The sequence below is a fragment of the Pseudophryne corroboree genome, chromosome 4 (assembly GCF_028390025.1).
Source record: "Pseudophryne corroboree isolate aPseCor3 chromosome 4, aPseCor3.hap2, whole genome shotgun sequence".
Classification (NCBI taxonomy): domain Eukaryota; kingdom Metazoa; phylum Chordata; class Amphibia; order Anura; family Myobatrachidae; genus Pseudophryne; species Pseudophryne corroboree.
In genome coordinates, this window is record NC_086447.1 from 440,531,534 (window position 1) to 440,552,043 (window position 20,510).

Here is a 20,510-nt window from a genome sequence, read left to right on the forward strand (position 1 = left end):
CTGTTACTGGGTTAGACCCCTCTTGGCCTCCAGACCACAATTTATTGCAGCATTGATTTAACAAGGTGCTGGTATACCACCGGAGCTGCTCGGTATATGCCTTGTCTCTAGGTGCTTGTTGGCCTAAACTCCACCTCCTGGTGATGTCAGCTGTCAGTCAGTGACATGGACTAGGTGCTGCCCTGCAAGGGGGAGTAGCTATGTGGTGGATACTTTGGTGTCCTGTCTGCAGCTGCAGCTGTGACATCAGGGCTACATCTGGTGAGTGTTGACCATTACACTGGGACAAAAGAGTGGGAGGAGAGAGGTCTCACATTACCCTGACATCAGGGGCCTTTATGATCATTGCCACAAGTCTGCATTTACTTACCTGGGGTGCCCACTTTGGGAGCAGCTCCTGGGTACCTTCGGTGTCTAAAGGGGTGCGTGACTGTGAGTCAGGAGTCACACGTTGTTATCTATAAGAGGGGCAGCCAAACTGAGAATCACCTCCTACTTACAGAAGATGGGAGCCCCTTGTAAAATAAAGGAGCCCATGTAAGAAGCTCACATAAATAAGAGAAGGAGAAGTCCTCCTAGGATAAACAACTTGTGAGTTTAAAGTAACATAAGAGGGAAGGGATACCTGTTTAGCTATCCTGCAGCTGAACCAAGTGACTGTAGCTTTAGTGAGAAAGAGCTCCTGCAGCATGTTCGAGACCTCTGCAGAGCGTAAGAGAGTGGAGTGCTGCCAACTACACTAGAATGCCACCTAAATGAAAGATAGACACCACAGTGGGAGACCATGGTAGTATCCAGAGCCCAGCGATAGGGGGATCCCCACCTTCAGGTGTATTCTAGAAGAATGACCCCAGGTGCGCCAGTCCTGTTAGAGGACTGAAGTGGGTGGGTGATGCATGTGGCATAATTAGCAGCCCCTATTTAGGATGGAGTCATCCTATTAGTAGAAGCACCCAAAGAAGTGTCTTCATAGCGAAGGTGAGTCCCTGCATGGGCAGCGAGGCTGTAGAGAATGCAAAGGTCTCCATCACGAAGGGGATGGTGCACCCAGAAAGTGAGTCCCTGTTGGGAGGGGATGTGATGCAGGAACCTTGTGTGACTGCTGTATGGCTTATTGTGTGACAGACTGCAACCTGTGTTGCTGTGGCACTACTGATCCCAGAATGTTCTGGTATGTACCACTGCCTGTTTTACAACATACAAGACTGTAACAAAGGGGCTTTTGCAGAGTTGAATGCAGATGGCAGAAAATCGCAAACGGGCTATTTTTGGCCATCTGCGCATGTCCAGTGGCTGCAGTGCATGTGCGCAAGCATTCATATTGCAATCAAATACCGTAAGAATGCAATTGCTATTTGATTGACATTCAGCAGTTGTGCAGGGGTGGTGATGGGGCGTTTTGGGGGAGTGGATCAGGAAAGGCAGGTGTGTGGAAATATGATGAATGGAAATACGACGGCCATGCTCCTACATACCTGTATGCAGCAAGACTGCTTATACAGGTGTCACCCTTTATTTTCTGAATCTCGCAATGCAGGGCGACAACATACATGCTGGGTGGCCTTGCCCTGTGCTTGGTGGCCCCCAGCAGCAGTTTTTGTTAATTTAGCAAAATCTGCTATCAATTCTGAATAACCCCCTAAGTACTGTGCTATAGAGAGTGAGAGTAACCTACTGTGGTATGATATACTGTAACACAATACAATACAATACAATAATTGTTCTCGATAAGTTGGTGAAGTGTAAGGTAACCTATACTACTACTATATAACCATAATGCTTTGTGCAGAAGGAGCTTTATTTAATAAAGTTTGCATCTTCTGTTAAATAAATGTATTTATTCTTGTTTCGCCACCAGATGGCCTTATGCTGAATTATTTAAATGCACTGTACAATTTAGCTATTTTATACCCTATAGCAGTGTTTTTCAACCACTGTGCCGTGGCACACTAGTGTGCCCTGAGCAGTCTCCAGGTGTGCCGCCATAGAAGTAGAGCCAGGCCCGTCAGTGTTTTGCCGCTACTGAGGCCCTGGAACGATCAATACTGATGGGTTTATTGGTTTCAGAGACAGTTCTAATTTTGGACACGGGTAATGTTGGGCTCTTCTGGCTTTCTCAGATGTATCTCAGGCGTTACCTATGGAGAAGCTGCGACATGACATCCTAGGACACGCAACTGCACCATGCTTCACCATTATATTTGAATGTGCCTTGGCAATATTTAAATCTTGTCCAGTGTGCCGTGAGTTGTAAAAGGTTAAAAATCTCTGCCCTATAGTATTGCTACTGGGCTGGCTGCAGGATGCCGTGTCCCCAAGACTCTGCACCCTTTGTGATGGCACTGCTCGCACACCCCTAGTTACGGTTCTGTGGACATTAACATATTATTTTTAATAAAGAGATACATATATTTATGATAGCAATAATCTATTATGTTTTACCTGTTACATGGCACGCTTGTTTTAGAAAAAGGAAATTGTATGGTTATCATTTAAATTTCTTTCATTTTATATATATATATATATATATATATATATATACAGTATATATAAGTAAATAAATATAAATAATATCTTAATAAATACAGTACAGTGCATAATACTGTAGCTTTCATATTGAAATAACCATACCTGAACTGTAAAACGTATACAAATAAGTAAAATATATCATTTTAGTTACTATAAAACAATGTGTGAACAATTCAAAGGCGAAACCAAAACTTATGTAGCCCTATAGACAAAAAGGGACCACCAAAATCCCTTAAAAGATACAGCAAATAAGTCTTGTTTCAACAAAAATAATGTCCAAATATGACCTTTTTATAGGTGTAGTTCTTATAGCCAGTGAAGTACTTGTTTACTCGTGTCCATTTGTAACCAAGCGACACTTCCGGTTGCGGCATGCACGTGGCCGGTACTTCCGGTATAATTCCATTTCCGCCAACTATGGCTGGATGTGTGCATGCCGCTTGGTTACAAGTAGATAAAGGTAACTAGTCAGAGATGCTCTCTAACCTTGAAAAAGACTTGCTTAAAAGTCAAAACATAGGGGGTCATTTCGAGTTGTTCGCTCGGTAAAAATCTTCGCATCGCAGCGATTTTCCGCTTAATGCGCATGCGCAATGTCCGCACTGCGACTGCGCCAAGTAAATTTGCTATGCACTTAGGAATTTTACTCACGGCATTTTCATCGTTCTGGCGATCGTAATGTGATTGACAGGAAATGGGTGTTACTGGGCGGAAACAGGCCGTTTTATGGGCGTGTGGGAAAAAACGCTACCGTTTCCCGAAAAAACGCAGGAGTGGCTGGAGAAACGGGGGAGTGTCTGGGCGAACGCTGGGTGTGTTTGTGACGTCAAACCAGGAACGACAAGCAGTGAAATGATCGCAGATGCCGAGTAAGTCTGAAGCAACTCAGAAACTGCTACGAGGTGTGTAATCGCAATATTGCGAATACATCGTTCGCAATTTTAAGATGCTAAGATTCACTCCCAGTAGGCGGCGGCTTAGCATGAGCAAATCTGCTAAAATTCACTTGCGAGCGAACAACTCGGAATGACCCCCATAGTTAGTCTAGGATCACCACCAAGGGTGTAGCTACCATAGGTGCAGGCACTGCAGCTGCTATAGGGCCCAGAACTGAGATGGGTCCACCTTCCCTGTCAAAGTTACACATGTTATATACATTTTTCACCATTGTGTGGCACATAGAGGCCTTTACAAATGTTTGCCTTGTGGCCTACAATATATCTTGTTATGCCCCTGTACCTGCTCATTTTAATGTGGTATATAAATGAACAGAAGGGCATTATAATGTTACATTATATGAACTGGGGCACTGTAATGTGGCACAATATGAAATGGAGGCACTATAGTGTGGCATAATATGAACTGGGCACTGCAATATGACATCATATAAACTGGGTACACTGTCATAATGTAAATGAGGTACTCTTGCATAATGTGTACTGACAGCCCTACAATATGACATAACGCGAACTAGGGCACTGTTATGGTTTATAAAATAAACTAGGGCACTATTATGGGGCATAAAATTAACAACCGCTTTAGAGAGGTGTCTCTCTATAAGCATTGGGACAGGGGCCCCTTCAAATATTGCTATGGGGCCCACAAAATTCTGGCTACGCCCCTGAGCACCACTCTGACTAATCAGCTGGAACCATTCTGGATAAGGGCATATGGGCATTCCCTGGGCAGCATCCAACGGCCGTGTCTTGCCATCCAGGTATACCCATTTTTCCATGTAGTGTCCTAATCCACTATTTTTGTACACTGTGGTCTTTGTTTTTAATTTTTATGACTATTTAGTCTTTTTGTATTAAATTTTAAAACATTCAAAAGCCTTTTTTTAGTCCTTTATCATCACAAAGAAAAAGACATCCCACGTGGGATAGCTGTTATTAAAACTAACATAAGCAGACAGCAGAAGCAGCCTTGAGTACTTGGTGAGTGGAGGAGGGACAGAACGTGAAGGAGATCACAGCAGCAGCTGCGTGGACACACAGCAAGGAGAGATCTGCTCTCTGGTCTGCACAACAAGTGATTCGTGAGTGTTTGAAAAAAGGGCAGAGCTAATGCTTGAGTGGTGGGGCTTAATCACGGGCCACATCAGGCGGCTCCATTGCATGAAAAAAAAATTGGTCTGTCAAGGGGGGAGGGGGGGGGGGTGTTCTGGGTACTCATAAGCCACCATCAGCATGAGCTACTTCATCGTCATGCACATGCTAAACCTATGTCATTTTGTATTTATACACAAGCAATTACAGTCTGAATTTTCCTTGCTTTTTGCCTAACTCCATTTCCTCTCTTTTCTAACACCTCCTTCAACTTCAATTACTGTAAGTACACAAACTTTATGCTTGAAACCAAGTTACTGCCACTGAACACTTCCAACACTGTACTTTCACCTGCATTTCTGCAATTATACTGCTCTGTTTATCATATATCTACCACTTCTATTTCCAAATTTAGATTCCTATGTACCTCATCCACACTACAGTATGGGCAGCCTGTCACTAATGCCCTCCAAGTCAACACTCCTTGTCTGCCCTAGTCTCTAATCTGTCAACTGCTCCCACCTCCTCTCCTAGTCTCCTACATCTCCTCTCTCCCCTCCTCTGTCTCCCACTGCTTCTCTTCCACTATACTTGCCTACCCTCCCATATCGACTGGGAGGCTCCCAAGAATTGGGTGGTGCTCCTGGGCCCCTGGAAAGGTAGCCAAGTCTCCCGGATTTGGGCTCACCTCAGCAGCCCCCCTTGCAGCCGTCCTTGACAGTGTGCGTTCCAGGAAGGCCAATGACATCATTCATACTGAAATGCGTCTTCTTACTCCCTACCCCGACTATTCAATGCTGATAATCATGGCATTGAATGGTGGGGGGCCCACCCATAATGAGGCAACGCCCCCTGTAATGCCGGCCCGGCTGCCACCTCCCACATGGGGCTGCCGGAAAGTCAGCAAGCCTGCCTTCCACTTCTCCCGTGTAACTCACTGTCTTTCACCTCTGCCCTGCCTACGGCCCACTCCTCCACAACTCAACCTTGCTTCCTCGCTCTTCTCCCTGCAACCACACTACGCCTCCCTCAGTACCACACTCTACTCCCTCTGTGCTCAACTCCTGCAGTGTCCCTTCCCAGCTCAGGAGTCTGCACCATCACTACCCCCTCTGTATTACTGCCTTCTAAATTCATCTCACCTCATCGCTACAGCAACCATGGTAATCTCATTCACATTACTTCCTAAGACTGTCTCATTCTCTCCTGCGCCCTCTGGAATGCCTATCTGTAATAAATTGGACCCCACCCATGACCTTTTCATATCCAATTCCCTGCATATCCTAGCCATCACTGAAACCTGAATTACTCCCTCTGAAACAGTTTCTTGCCATGGTGGTGGTGTTGGGGTCCTACTACCCTCTAGCTACTCATAACCATCCCTTACATTCTCTACATTTGAGGTCCATGCTATATGTTTCTTCCAACCTGTTCATCTTTGATTAGCTGTCATTTACCACCCCCCTTGCATTCCCTCCAAATTCCTCGACAACTTTTCTTCCTGGCTCACTCACTTCCTCTCTTCTGACATACCCTTCATTATCTTAGGTGATTTCAACATCCTAATTGATATCCCCACTAAATTGCCTGCCTCTATACTCCTTAACCTCACATTTTCACTTGGTCTCTCCCAGTGGACATCCTTCCCCTCCATTGTGAATGGGAGCTCACTGGATCTGGTCTTCACTCACCACTGTGATATTTCTGATATCTCCAACTTCCTGTTCCCCCTCTCTGATCATCATCTGCTCTCTTTTAACTTATCTCTCTCTGCTTCTCCATCTCTACCTCCTAAGGCTACCTGTTAGACTTACTCCTCTCTCATATTCTCTCTCTCTCCTGCACTGAATAAGTTGACTTCCTTTACAATGCATTCCTTACCTCTGCTCTTGGCTCTGTCACCCCTTCTACCACTAATCACCCTTGCAGATCGACACCTTAACCATGGCACTTCAAATGCACCAGATATCTGCAAAAATGCTCACGTACTGCTGAGTGACAGTGGAGGAAATCACACTCTAACACAGACTTCCTCCATTACAAATTTATACTCTCATCTTACAGTGCTGCCCTTTCCCTCTCTAAACAATCATAATTCAAGAACCTCATCTCCTCCTAGTCCTCAAACCCCTGGTGCCTCTTTGCCACTGTCAATTCACTCCTCTGCCCACTGCTACCTAAACTTCCCTTTTCACTCTCTGCTCTTCACTTTGCCACTTACTTCACATACAAAATTGACTCCATACATCAGGACGTATCATCCCACCAGAACCTGAGCAACCCCCCTCCTCCATTTCCTGACACCCCTTCTCCTTTCCTCCTACCAACTCTGGCATCTTTCTTTCTGTATCTGGAGAGGAAGGCATGGTCCTCATCTGTTCCTCAACCTCCTCCACCTCCCCACTTGACCTTATCCACTCTCACCTCCTCCGCTACCTCTCTTCTTCTGCATGTTCCTATCTTGCCCATCTACTGTATTAAATCTCTCCCTCTCAACAGGCACTGTCCCCTCTGTCTTCAAGCATGCATTTGTCTCCCCTGTTCTTAAAAAACCTACCCTTGATCCAACCACTCTCTCCAACTACTGACTCATCTTTCTCTCTCTTTTTGCCTCCAAACTCCTTGAGCATATTGTCTACAACTGCCTAACTATCTTTCTTTCCTCACACTTACTGCTAAACCCATTCCAATCTGCTTTCCATCCTCTCCACTCCACTGAAACTGCTATCACGAGAGTCTGCAGTGACCTTCTTGCTTCTAAATCCAAGGGCCACTACTCTCTCCTTATTCTCCTTGACCTCTCTGCTGCATTTAACACTGTGAGACACCTTCTCCTCTTGCAAATCCTTTACTCCCTTTGTCTGCATGATACTGCCCTCTCCTGGCTGTCCTCCTACCTTTTCTAACCAGTCCTTCTCTGTCTCCTCTTGTGACTCCACCTTTCCCCCCACTTCCTCTACCAGTAGGTGACCTCCATGGTTCTGTTCTTGGATCTTTCCTTTCCTCTCTCTACACATCTTCATTAGGCGAGCTTATTAGCTCATTTGACACCCAATATCATCTCTATGCTGATGGTACTCAAATCTACTTTTCCTCCGCTGACCTCTCCACTGCTCTCCACACTCATATCTCCAACTGTCTCTCTGCTATCTCTTCCTGAAATGTCCAAGTGCTTTCTTAAACTTAACATGTATAACACTGATTTTATAATCCTTCCTCCCTCGCGCATAATCTCACCTACCACAATTTCATTATTCATTGATAGCACTACTATCTCCTCTAGCCCCCAAGTGTGCTGTCTTGGAGTAATCCTTGACTCCTCCCTCTGCTTCAAACCACACATTCAGCACCTCTCACAAACCTGCTGTTTTCATAAAAAAACACATCTCCAGGATCAGACCCTTTCTCAACCAGGATGCTACTAAGACAGGATGCTTCTAAGACAGGATGCTACTCATCCAACTCACTGGTCATCTCCAGATTGGACTACTGTAATCTCCTATCTGGCCTCCTTGTGTAATGCCTTTCTCAACTCCAATGTATCCTCAGTGCTGCTGCCCATCTCACCTTCCTCACCAAACATATTACATCCCCCCTCACTTGTAGGATCTGCACTGGCTACGCTTCCCATTCAGAATCCAATTCAAGATTCTCACACTCACCTATACAGCCTTAAAACACTCTTCTCCCTCTAACATCTCTGACCTTATCTCTCCCACCTATCCTCTTCGCACTGCTAATGCACACTGCTTCTCCTGCCAACTGATTACCTCCTCCCAATCCTACCTACATTTTGCACATTCTGCTATCTATCTCTGGAATTTTCTTCCTTTCTTCCTCTACCCATCCGACTCTATACCTCTTTACAAAACCCAGCCAACTCTCCTCCTAACCCTCTTAGCCCATCACCTTTTAGATTGTAAGCTTGCAACAGCAAGGCCTTCTCCCCTCATGTGCCTTTCCTTTGTTTATTTCCACTATCTTGTACTTTATACTCCCTTTGATGGCACTTAAACCCTAGTTTTCTGTACTTGTCCTATATTGTCTTGACTGTAAGTGCTGTTTTCTTGTTTTGCTGATTTGTTTATGTACTCTGTAATGGGTGCTGTGGATCCTTGTGGCACCACATTAATAAAGGATAAAAATAATAGCAAAATAACCATAATAATAAGAACTAACCGGAGAGGAGTGTAAAATTGGAGGCTGAAGTACAGTTGGAGGCTGCAGAAAAGAAAGAGTGTAGAAGCAAATTTTGAAACTCTTTTCTCTATATGTGCAAGCACTATACTTGCCGACTTTGCTGCCCCTTTCTCTGTTGTGACATAACCGTGTCATTGTGACTCCACTCCCTGCCATACAGTGCAGAGAAAGCATTTCATAGTGGGGGCGGGACTATGATAACGGGATTCACCTTGGCTCTGTAAGTGGACAGCAGTGAGGGGGGGTTGTGAGCAGCTGGCAGGGGTGCAAGCAAGCTGGATGGGGGTGCTGGAGACTCACTCACCTTACCAGGGGGCCAGGAGTACCACATGATTTTCAGGAGCTTCCCAGCCATTACGGCTGAGTTGGCAAGCATGGCATGTACCCACCTAACAGAGAACCCACCCACTCAAAGCTAGTGATATAATGGCATTGATAAATATTTTGGCTATAAGAAGTATTCACTCTCTGCTATATATATATATATATATATATATATTATTTTTTTTTCATTTTAGCATGGAATTAAAAATGTATTTGTTTTGGAATCTTACCACTGAGCTATAAAAATACACTGAAATATCAAATAAAAAAGAACTCTACAGCTTTCTTAAATATTAAAAAACTAAATAAACACTGCGCTGTCAGGAAGCTAACTAACCTTGTTACAGATCTGACACAATCATATCCCCAACACAGTTCTCACACTCATGCACACACTTAAAACTCCTACCACCTAATAGGGGATCAGTATGAAATACCTACAATCAAAATCCTGACAGTCAAAATCCCGACAACAATTGACCGATGGTCAAAATCCTGGCAAGGTCAAAAGACAGACATTTAAAGTACCAACAAGGTCAAAATACTGACATTTAAAATGTCGACAGGTCAAAAAGTCAACACGGGGTTTTCATTGTTTTTTGGTGTGTATGTCAACATAGGTTGACATGGACACTGTATAAGTGTACCGCGTCCCCTTGCATGGCTCGCGTGGGCACAGTGCCTCTCTGTGCTTGGCACACTATTATATTCCCCCTGGTGGGCTCTAGTTCTCACCCAGTCTTTTTGCTAATACAGTAACATTCATTTATCTGCCTTTATACTCAACTTAATACATATAGTTATGCTAGTATCAGCAAGAGAAAATTTGGGCTATAAGACAAAAACCTAGACTTGGTGACTCTTGTTAAGTTTGTGACATAGAGATATTCTTAAACCCTAGCTGAGTAATTTTAAATTATTTAGCGTACTATAATTTGCAAGTCTGAGTCTCACTAAAGCTGGGTACACAATATCTGATAGTGTTTGCTGATCCTATAAATGATCAGATCCAACGAAGCTATAATCAGGTTGGTGCGCACCCATACACACCGACCAATCTCTTGAACAGTGTGTACTTTCTTCGGATCTCCTTTAATGGGATCAGGAGGTCAGGAATAAGATAACGAGTGCAGCACACCAGATCCTGACCTCCCAATCTGACCATTGCCGGAGCATTTGAAGCTGTTTACCAGTTAATGCTCTTTCATACGTATTATCCAATTATTGGCTGATCGGACTGATAATTGTATAGCGTATAACTGGCATTAGCAATAGTGATAAATAAAAAATCGTATATCTGTGTGTCTGTGCTTATGTTGCATTCCCTTCCTTAAGTATAGTAAGTTAGGAGAGTTACTGTGTAAACACGGAGGCCAATTACTGTATTGAGTATTATCCCCCCCAAAAAACAAAACAGCAAGAAAAGAAAAATATATACAAACATGCAGAGCCAGACTAATGGGGGCCCATGGAGCATGTAACCCCAGGCCCCCTTTACTTAGCCCCTCAAGGTTGGAGTTGCTCTGACCCAACATATGGCACCATAAGTAGCTCTCTGAGTTTCAGCAGCAACACGGGTGTGTGGGTTAGGGAAGACACAAGAGTATGGGCTTGAGATATACCAGGGGAATGATGCTTAAATGTGGGGGAAGAGTGGGTGTAAGTTTAAGACATGGGAAGTGGGGTGGTGAGGCTTAGAGACATGGGGAGAAAGGCTGAGAGAAATTGGAGGGTAAGGATGAGGAACATAGGGGATAAGGCAGAGAGACATGGAGGGATGAGTCTGAGAGTCACATGGGGGAGAGATAGAGAGACAAAGGGGGGAAATGAGGCTGAGAGACACAGGGTAGATGAGACTCTGGCTCCCTCCAGTACCTAGGCCCTTGTTGGATCTTTATGGCCATGCATGAGTGCAGGTAGGACCTGTGCTGCAGCTGCCTCATGGAGATATGGGGGAGCAGGTGCACACACACACTGAGGGCACTTCCACGGGGCGGTGTTGAAAAGAGGGGAGGATACTACATCTTATGTTCTCTGGACCCCTATGGCTTAATCTGGTCCAGCAAATACAGTAGGGTATGATTCAGAGTTGTGCAGAAGTCTGTTTTGTTGACAAATCTTAACACTAGTCATACTGAGTCATATTCATCACAACCACATCTCCACTTGTGGTTGAGTGGGCATAACTGAGCAAACACTGGCTGTTCTGATGGCATGTCACAGCAGAATTACTATTCAGATGTGAATGTATGCAGAGATTTTAGATGGATCTCTTGAACTAAGCATAGGACTAGTGTAAGTGCATGTGGATCGTGTCAACATGTAGTTAAATGGTTAAATACTACAAGCTGTCTTTTAACTACTATGCATGACTCATCAACCCCAATAACATCACATGTTTGAGTCGACAGTCTTAAAGGTCAGGCTTATTAGACTGCAGGTGCATGTTGTTTACTTGGCTCTGTGAAAGGGTCTGCATGTTCCCAAGCCTGTTACTGTGTTATTGGAGCATCACAGTACTGTACACCTGTGGCTCTCAAACTATGTGCTGTGGTACCCTGTGGTGCCTTGGTACACTTGCAGGAATGCCTTGAATTGGTGGCCCAGGACCAATTCAAATTATGAATGGTCAATGTGATAGGCAAAACCTGTGCTGGTGGCTGTCAATCCTAAAATATAAAGAGAAATTGAAACAAATCTTAATCTTCACCACACAATTGAACCTTAGGATGACATATAAACACAAGTTTCTTAATTTTATATTTCTTTCTAAATTTCTCAATAAGAAACTTTTGGCCCAGGAGTGTCCTGAAAATAATTCTGATACTTTAGAGCGCCATGATTCAAAAATGTTTGGGAACCACTGCCTTATAATATTGACTGCAGTTTATCTTCTATCACCTGTATCCTGTTCTCTTCAATAAAACGTACTTGGAGTCAACGTTCGGACAAACCTACTTGCTCACATCTGCTATAGATCATAATGTCAGCTACTTTCACAAGGAGATATGTAGGAGAGGTGCAGACTGCAACTCTAGACAAAGATCTGCATCTATTTCTGAGCATACAACTGAGTGGCAATCTTGTGTGCTGCTGTGAGTGAGCCTCACAATATGCCAAAGTTCTACTACTGAGTTGTACTTAGGGGGTAATTCAGACCTGATCATAGATGTGCGAAAAAAAATCTTAGACATGCGGGGGGATGCCCAGCACAGGGCAAGTCCATCCTGCATGCCAGATCCAGCCTTCCAAAAGACATGCAAAAGCATTGCACGGCCGCAATGCTTTTGCATGTTTCAAGTAGCCCTCTGCCTATGCAGCCTAGTTGCAAAGGCAGACGGCTACCCGCCATGTTTCTGGTCACAGCAACTACAGTACATGTGACGTCACACAGCCACCGCGGCCCACCCCACAAATGGTCCAGACACACCTGTGTTGCTTGGACTGCGCCCCTCCAACGCCAAATCAACACCCCTTTAATTCTCCCTCCTGCCCCATGAATGCCTCTGCCTGTCAATCAGGCAGAGGTGATCACACAAGTGAGATGCCTTCACACCTCACTGTGGGGGTCATTCCAAGTTGATCTTAGCCCTGCAAAATTTTGCAGGGCTACAATCATAACAAAAGACATGCGGGGGACGCCCAGCACAGGGCTATCCCGCCCCGCATGTCAGTGCCGGCTTCCCCCCTTCCCCACAGAAGTGCAAAAGCATCGCACAGCGGTGATGCTTTTGCACTTTAGGAGTAGCTCCCGGCCAGCGCAGCTTTAGTGTGCTGGCCGGGAGCTACTCGTCGCTCCCCAACCTGCAGCGGCTGCGTGTGACGTCAGCTACACTGCGGTGCCCGCGCATGCGCAGATCTCACCTGATCACTGCGCTGCGATAAACTGCAGAATGCGATTGGATCAGAATGACCCACTGTGTGCGCACGCGCAGTGCAGCTGCTGCACGTGTGCCTAAAAGCCTGTCCACACTGGCCGATATATCAGCCGTTCTCTTGAACGGCCGATATATCGTGGGACCATCGGCCAGTGTGTACGGCCGATACATCTGTGAACTCCGTCATTCACAGACGTATCGCGTTGGCCCCGCAGCACAGCCAACGGCCAATATATCTACCGATATATTGGCGCGTCGCTGTGTGTGTACGGGGCGGTCGGCCGAAATGTAGTGCTCTGATTTCAACAGATTGACCACCCGTGTATCCTGGTTAAGCGAATGAAGGGCTCCATCCACAAGTCCCACATGCCTAGCGGAATCGCTCCATTTTAGCTCCTCCTTCAATCTCTCCAGCTGCTTCTGCAAAAGCCTGATGAACTGACTTCACGTGTGGCAAGTTCAAAGGGTTGGAGAACCTTGCACAACGTGGAAATCATTCTCCACTGCGCTTAAGTCAGGTGCATTCCCCCTCTTTGCCTATATTGTAGGCAGATGTATAGGCTTGAATGGCCTTTTGCTGCTCCTCCATCCTCTGAAGCATATAGAGGGTTGAATTCCACCTCGTTACCACCTCTTGCTTCAGCTGATGGCAGGGCATGTTCATGAGTGTTTGCTGGCACTCCAGTCTTGCCGAAAGTGGCCCGCAATTCTTTGGGCCACCGACAGCATCTCCTGCACGCACCTGTCATTTAAAAAAACATTATGCACCACCAAATTAATTGTATGTTCAAAACATGGGACGTGCTGGAATTTGCCCACATGTAATGCACGCACAATAATGGTGGCATTGTCCGATATCACAAATCCCCAGGAGAGTCCAATTGTGGTAAGCCAATCTGCGATGATGTTCCTCAGTTTCCGTAAGAGGTTGTCAGCTGTGTGCCTCTTATGGAAGCCGTGATGCAAAGCGTAGCCTGCCTAGGAACGAGTTGGCGTTTGCGAGATGCTGCTACTGGTGCCGCCGCTGCTGTTGTTGCTGCGGGAGGCAATACATCTACCCAGTGGGCTGTCACAGTCATATAGTCCTTAGTCTGCCCTGCTCCACTTGTCCACATGTCCATGGTTAAGTGGACAGTGGGTACAACTGCATTTTTTAGGACACTGGTGACTCTTTTTCTGACGTCTGTTTACATTCTCGGTATCGCCTGTGAACCGACGGTGGATACCGAATGCATGTTTAACACCAACATAGTTGTCGAGGCCTGAGTTATACGCTTTGCAACAGGATGACTGCTGTGATATTTCATCTTCCTTGCAAAAGACTGCTGGACAGTCAATTGCTTACTGGAAGTAGTACAAGTGGTCTTCCGACTTCCCCTCTGGGATGACGATCGACTCCCAGCAGCAACAACAGCAGTGCCAGCAGCAGTAGGCGTTCCACTCAAGGATGCATCGGAGGAATCCCAGTTAGGAGAGGACTTGTCAAACTTGCCAGTGACATGGCCTGCAGGACTATTGGCGTTCCTGTCTAAGGAGGAAATTGACATTGAAGGAGTTGTGGTGTGTTTTGCATAGAGATGAGCGGGTTCGGTTTCTTTGAATCCGAACCCGCACGAACTTCACTTTTTTTTTCACGGGTCCGAGCGACTCGGATCTTCCCGCCTTGCTCGGTTAACCCGAGCGCGCCCGAACGTCATCATGACGCTGTCGGATTCTCGCGAGACTCGGATTCTATATAAGGAGCCGCGCGTCGCCGCCATTTTCACACGTGCATTGAGATTGATAGGGAGAGGACGTGGCTGGCGTCCTCTCCATTTAGATTAGATTTAGAAGAGAGAGAGAGAGAGAGATTGCTGTGATACTGTAGATTAGAAGAGAGTGCAGAGTGCAGACAGAGTTTAGTGACTGACGACCACAGTGACCAGTGACCACCAGAGACAGTGCAGTTGTTTGTTTTATTTAATATATCCGTTCTCTGCCTGAAAAAAACGATACACAGTCACACAGTGACTCAGTCTGTGTGCACTGCTCAGCCCAGTGTGCTGCACATCAATGTATTGTATATAAAGCTTATAATTGTGGGGGAGACTGGGGAGCACTGCAGGTTGTTATAGCAGGAGCCAGGAGTACATGATAAATAATATTATATTAAAATTAAACAGTGCACACTTTTGCTGCAGGAGTGCCACTGCCAGTGTGACTAGTGGTGACCAGTGCCTGACCACCAGTATATTAGTAGTATTGTATACTATCTCTTTATCAACCAGTCTATATTAGCAGCAGACACAGTACAGTGCGGTAGTTCACGGCTGTGGCTACCTCTGTGTCGGCACTCGGCAGGCAGTCCGTCCATCCATAATTGTATTATATACCACCTAACCGTGGGTTTTTTTTTCTTTCTTTATACCGTCGTCATAGTCATACTAGTTGTTACGAGTATACTACTATCTCTTTATCAACCAGTGTACAGTGCGGTAGTTCACGGCTGTGGCTACCTCTGTGTCGGAACTCGGCAGGCAGTCCGTCCATCCATAATTGTATTATAATATATACCACCTAACCGTGGTTTTTTTTTCGTTCTTTATACCGTCGTCATACTAGTTGTTACGAGTATACTACTATCTCTTTATCAACCAGTGTACAGTGCGGTAGTTCACGGCTGTGGCTACCTCTGTGTCGGAACTCGGCAGGCAGTCCGTCCATCCATAATTGTATTATAATATATACCACCTAACCGTGGTTTTTTTTTCGTTCTTTATACCGTCGTCATACTAGTTGTTACGAGTATACTACTATCTCTTTATCAACCAGTGTACAGTGCGGTAGTTCACGGCTGTGGCTACCTCTGTGTCGGCACTCGGCAGGCAGTCCGTCCAACCATAATTGTATTATATACCACCTAACCGTGGTTTTTTTTCATTCTTTATACCGTCGTCATACTAGTTGTTACGAGTATACTACTATCTCTTTATCAACCAGTGTACAGTGCGGTAGTTCACGGCTGTGGCTACCTCTGTGTCGGCACTCGGCAGGCAGTCCGTCCAACCATAATTGTATTATATACCACCTAACCGTGGTTTTTTTTTCATTCTTTATACCGTCGTCATACTAGTTGTTACGAGTATACTACTATCTCTTTATCAACCAGTGTACAGTGCGGTAGTTCACGGCTGTGGCTACCTCTGTGTCGGCACTCGGCAGCCCGTCCATAATTGTATATACCAGTGACCTAACCGTGGTTTTTTTTTCTTTCTTTATACATACATACTAGTTACGAGTATACTATCTCTTTATCAACCAGTCTATATATTAGCAGCAGACACAGTACAGTGCGGTAGTTCACGGCTGTGGCTACCTCTGTGTCGGCACTCGGCAGCCCGTCCATAATTGTATATACCACCTAACCGTGGTTTTTTTTTCTTTCTTTATACATACATACTAGTTACGAGTATACTATCTCTTTATCAACCAGTCTATATATTAGCAGCAGACACAGTACAGTGCGGTAGTTCACGGCTGTGGCTACCTCTGTGTCGGCACTCCGCAGCCCGTCCATAATTGTATATACCAGTGACCTAACCGTGTTTTTTTTTTCTTTCTTTATACATACATACTAGTTACGAGTATACTATCTCTTTATCAACCAGTCTATATATTAGCAGCAGACACAGTACAGTGCGGTAGTTCACGGCTGTGGCTACCTCTGTGTCGGCACTCGGCAGCCCGTCCATAATTGTATATACCAGTGACCTAACCGTGGTTTTTTTTTCTTTCTTTATACATACATACTAGTTACGAGTATACTATCTCTTTATCAACCAGTCTATATATTAGCAGCAGACACAGTACAGTGCGGTAGTTCACGGCTGTGGCTACCTCTGTGTCGGCACTCGGCAGCCCGTCCATAATTGTATATACCAGTGACCTAACCGTGGTTTTTTTTTCTTTCTTTATACATACATACTAGTTACGAGTATACTATCTCTTTATCAACCAGTCTATATATTAGCAGCAGACACAGTACAGTGCGGTAGTTCACGGCTGTGGCTACCTCTGTGTCGGCACTCGGCAGCCCGTCCATAATTGTATACTAGTATCCAATCCATCCATCTGCATTGTTTACCTGAGGTGCCTTTTAGTTGTGCCTATTAAAATATGGAGAACAAAAATGTTGAGGTTCCAAAATTAGGGAAAGATCAAGATCCACTTCCACCTCGTGCTGAAGCTGCTGCCACTAGTCATGGCCGAGACGATGAAATGCCAGCAACGTCGTCTGCCAAGGCCGATGCCCAATGGCATAGTACAGAGCATGTCAAAACCAAAACACCAAATATCAGTAAAAAAAGGACTCCAAAACCTAAAATAAAATTGTCGGAGGAGAAGCGTAAACTTGCCAATATGCCATTTACCACACGGAGTGGCAAGGAACGGCTGAGGCCCTGGCCTATGTTCATGGCTAGTGGTTCAGCTTCACATGAGGATGGAAGCACTCAGCCTCTCGCTAGAAAACTGAAAAGACTCAAGCTGGCAAAAGCACCGCAAAGAACTGTGCGTTCTTTGAAATCCCAAATCCACAAGGAGAGTCCAATTGTGTCGGTTGCGATGCCTGACCTTCCCAACACTGGACGTGAAGAGCATGCGCCTTCCACCATTTGCACGCCCCCTGCAAGTGCTGGAAGGAGCACCCGCAGTCCAGTTCCTGATAGTCAGATTGAAGATGTCAGTGTTGAAGTACACCAGGATGAGGAGGATATGGGTGTTGCTGGCGCTGGGGAGGAAATTGACCAGGAGGATTCTGATGGTGAGGTGGTTTGTTTAAGTCAGGCACCCGGGGAGACACCTGTTGTCCGTGGGAGGAATATGGCCGTTGACATGCCTGGTGAAAATACCAAAAAAATCAGCTCTTCAGTGTGGAGGTATTTCAACAGAAAAGCGGACAACAGGTGTCAAGCCGTGTGTTCCCTTTGTCAAGCTGTAATAAGTAGGGGTAAGGACGTTAACCACCTCGGAACATCCTCCCTTATACGTCACCTGCAGCGCATTCATAATAAGTCAGTGACAAGTTCAAAAACTTTGGGTGACAGCGGAAGCAGTCCACTGACCAGTAAATCCCTTCCTCTTGTAACCAAGCTCACGCAAACCACCCCACCAACTCCCTCAGTGTCAATTTCCTCCTTCCCCAGGAATGCCAATAGTCCTGCAGGCCATGTCACTGGCAAGTCTGACGAGTCCTCTCCTGCCTGGGATTCCTCCGATGCATCCTTGCGTGTAACGCCTACTGCTGCTGGCGCTGCTGTTGTTGCCGCTGGGAGTCGATGGTCATCCCAGAGGGGAAGTCGTAAGCCCACTTGTACTACTTCCAGTAAGCAATTGACTGTTCAACAGTCCTTTGCGAGGAAGATGAAATATCACAGCAGTCATCCTACTGCAAAGCGGATAACTGAGTCCTTGACAACTATGTTGGTGTTAGACGTGCGTCCGGTATCCGCCGTTAGTTCACAGGGAACTAGACAATTTATTGAGGCAGTGTGCCCCCGTTACCAAATACCATCTAGGTTCCACTTCTCTAGGCAGGCGATACCGAGAATGTACACGGACGTCAGAAAAAGACTCACCAGTCTCCTAAAAAATGCAGTTGTACCCAATGTCCACTTAACCACGGACATGTGGACAAGTGGAGCAGGGCAGGGTCAGGACTATATGACTGTGACAGCCCACTGGGTAGATGTATGGACTCCCGCCGCAAGAACAGCAGCGGCGGCACCAGTAGCAGCATCTCGCAAACGCCAACTCTTTCCTAGGCAGGCTACGCTTTGTATCACCGCTTTCCAGAATACGCACACAGCTGAAAACCTCTTACGGCAACTGAGGAAGATCATCGCGGAATGGCTTACCCCAATTGGACTCTCCTGTGGATTTGTGGCATCGGACAACGCCAGCAATATTGTGTGTGCATTAAATATGGGCAAATTCCAGCACGTCCCATGTTTTGCACATACCTTGAATTTGGTGGTGCAGAATTTTTTTAAAAACGACAGGGGCGTGCAAGAGATGCTGTCGGTGGCCAGAAAAATTGCGGGACACTTTCGGCGTACAGGCACCACGTACAGAAGACTGGAGCACCACCAAAAACTACTGAACCTGCCCTGCCATCATCTGAAGCAAGAAGTGGTAACGAGGTGGAATTCAACCCTCTATATGCTTCAGAGGTTGGAGGAGCAGCAAAAGGCCATTCAAGCCTATACAATTGAGCACGATATAGGAGGTGGAATGCACCTGTCTCAAGTGCAGTGGAGAATGATTTCAACGTTGTGCAAGGTTCTGATGCCCTTTGAACTTGCCACACGTGAAGTCAGTTCAGACACTGCCAGCCTGAGTCAGGTCATTCCCCTCATCAGGCTTTTGCAGAAGAAGCTGGAGGCATTGAAGAAGGAGCTAAAAGGGAGCGATTCCGCTAGGCATGTGGGACTTGTGGATGCAGCCCTTAATTCGCTTAACAAGGATTCACGGGTGGTCAATCTGTTGAAATCAGAGCACTACATTTTGGCCACCGTGCTCGATCCTAGATTTAAAGCCTACCTTGGATCTCTCTTTCCGGCAGACACAGGTCTGCTGGGGTTGAAAGACCTGCTGGTGACAAAATTGTCAAGTCAAGCGGAACGCGACCTGTCAACATCTCCTCCTTCACATTCTCCCGCAACTGGGGGTGCGAGGAAAAGGCTCAGAATTCCGAGCCCACCCGCTGGCGGTGATGCAGGGCAGTCTGGAGCGACTGCTGATGCTGACATCTGGTCCGGACTGAAGGACCTGACAACGATTACGGACATGTCGTCTACTGTCACTGCATATGATTCTCTCAACATTGATAGAATGGTGGAGGATTATATGAGTGACCGCATCCAAGTAGGCACGTCACACAGTCCGTACTTATACTGGCAGGAAAAAGAGGCAATTTGGAGGCCCTTGCACAAACTGGCTTTATTCTACCTAAGTTGCCCTCCCACAAGTGTGTACTCCGAAAGAGTGTTTAGTGCCGCCGCTCACCTTGTCAGCAATCGGCGTACGAGGTTACATCCAGAAAATGTGGAGAAGATGATGTTCATTAAAATGAATTATAATCAATTCCTCCGCGGAGACATTGACCAGCAGCAATTGCCTCCACAAAGTACACAGGGAGCTGAGATGGTGGATTCCAGTGGGGACGAATTGATAATCTGTGAGGAGGGGGATGTACACGGTGATATATCGGAGGGTGAAGATGAGGTGGACATCTTGCCTCTGTAGAGCCAGTTTGTGCAAGGAGAGATTAATTGCTTCTTTTTTGGGGGGGGTCCAAACCAACCCGTCATATCAGTCACAGTCGTGTGGCAGACCCTGTCACTGAAATGATGGGTTGGTTAAAGTGTGCATGTCCTGTTTTGTTTATACAACATAAGGGTGGGTGGGAGGGCCCAAGGATAATTCCATCTTGCACCTCTTTTTTCTTTTCTTTTTCTTTGCATCATGTGCTGATTGGGGAGGGTTTTTTGGA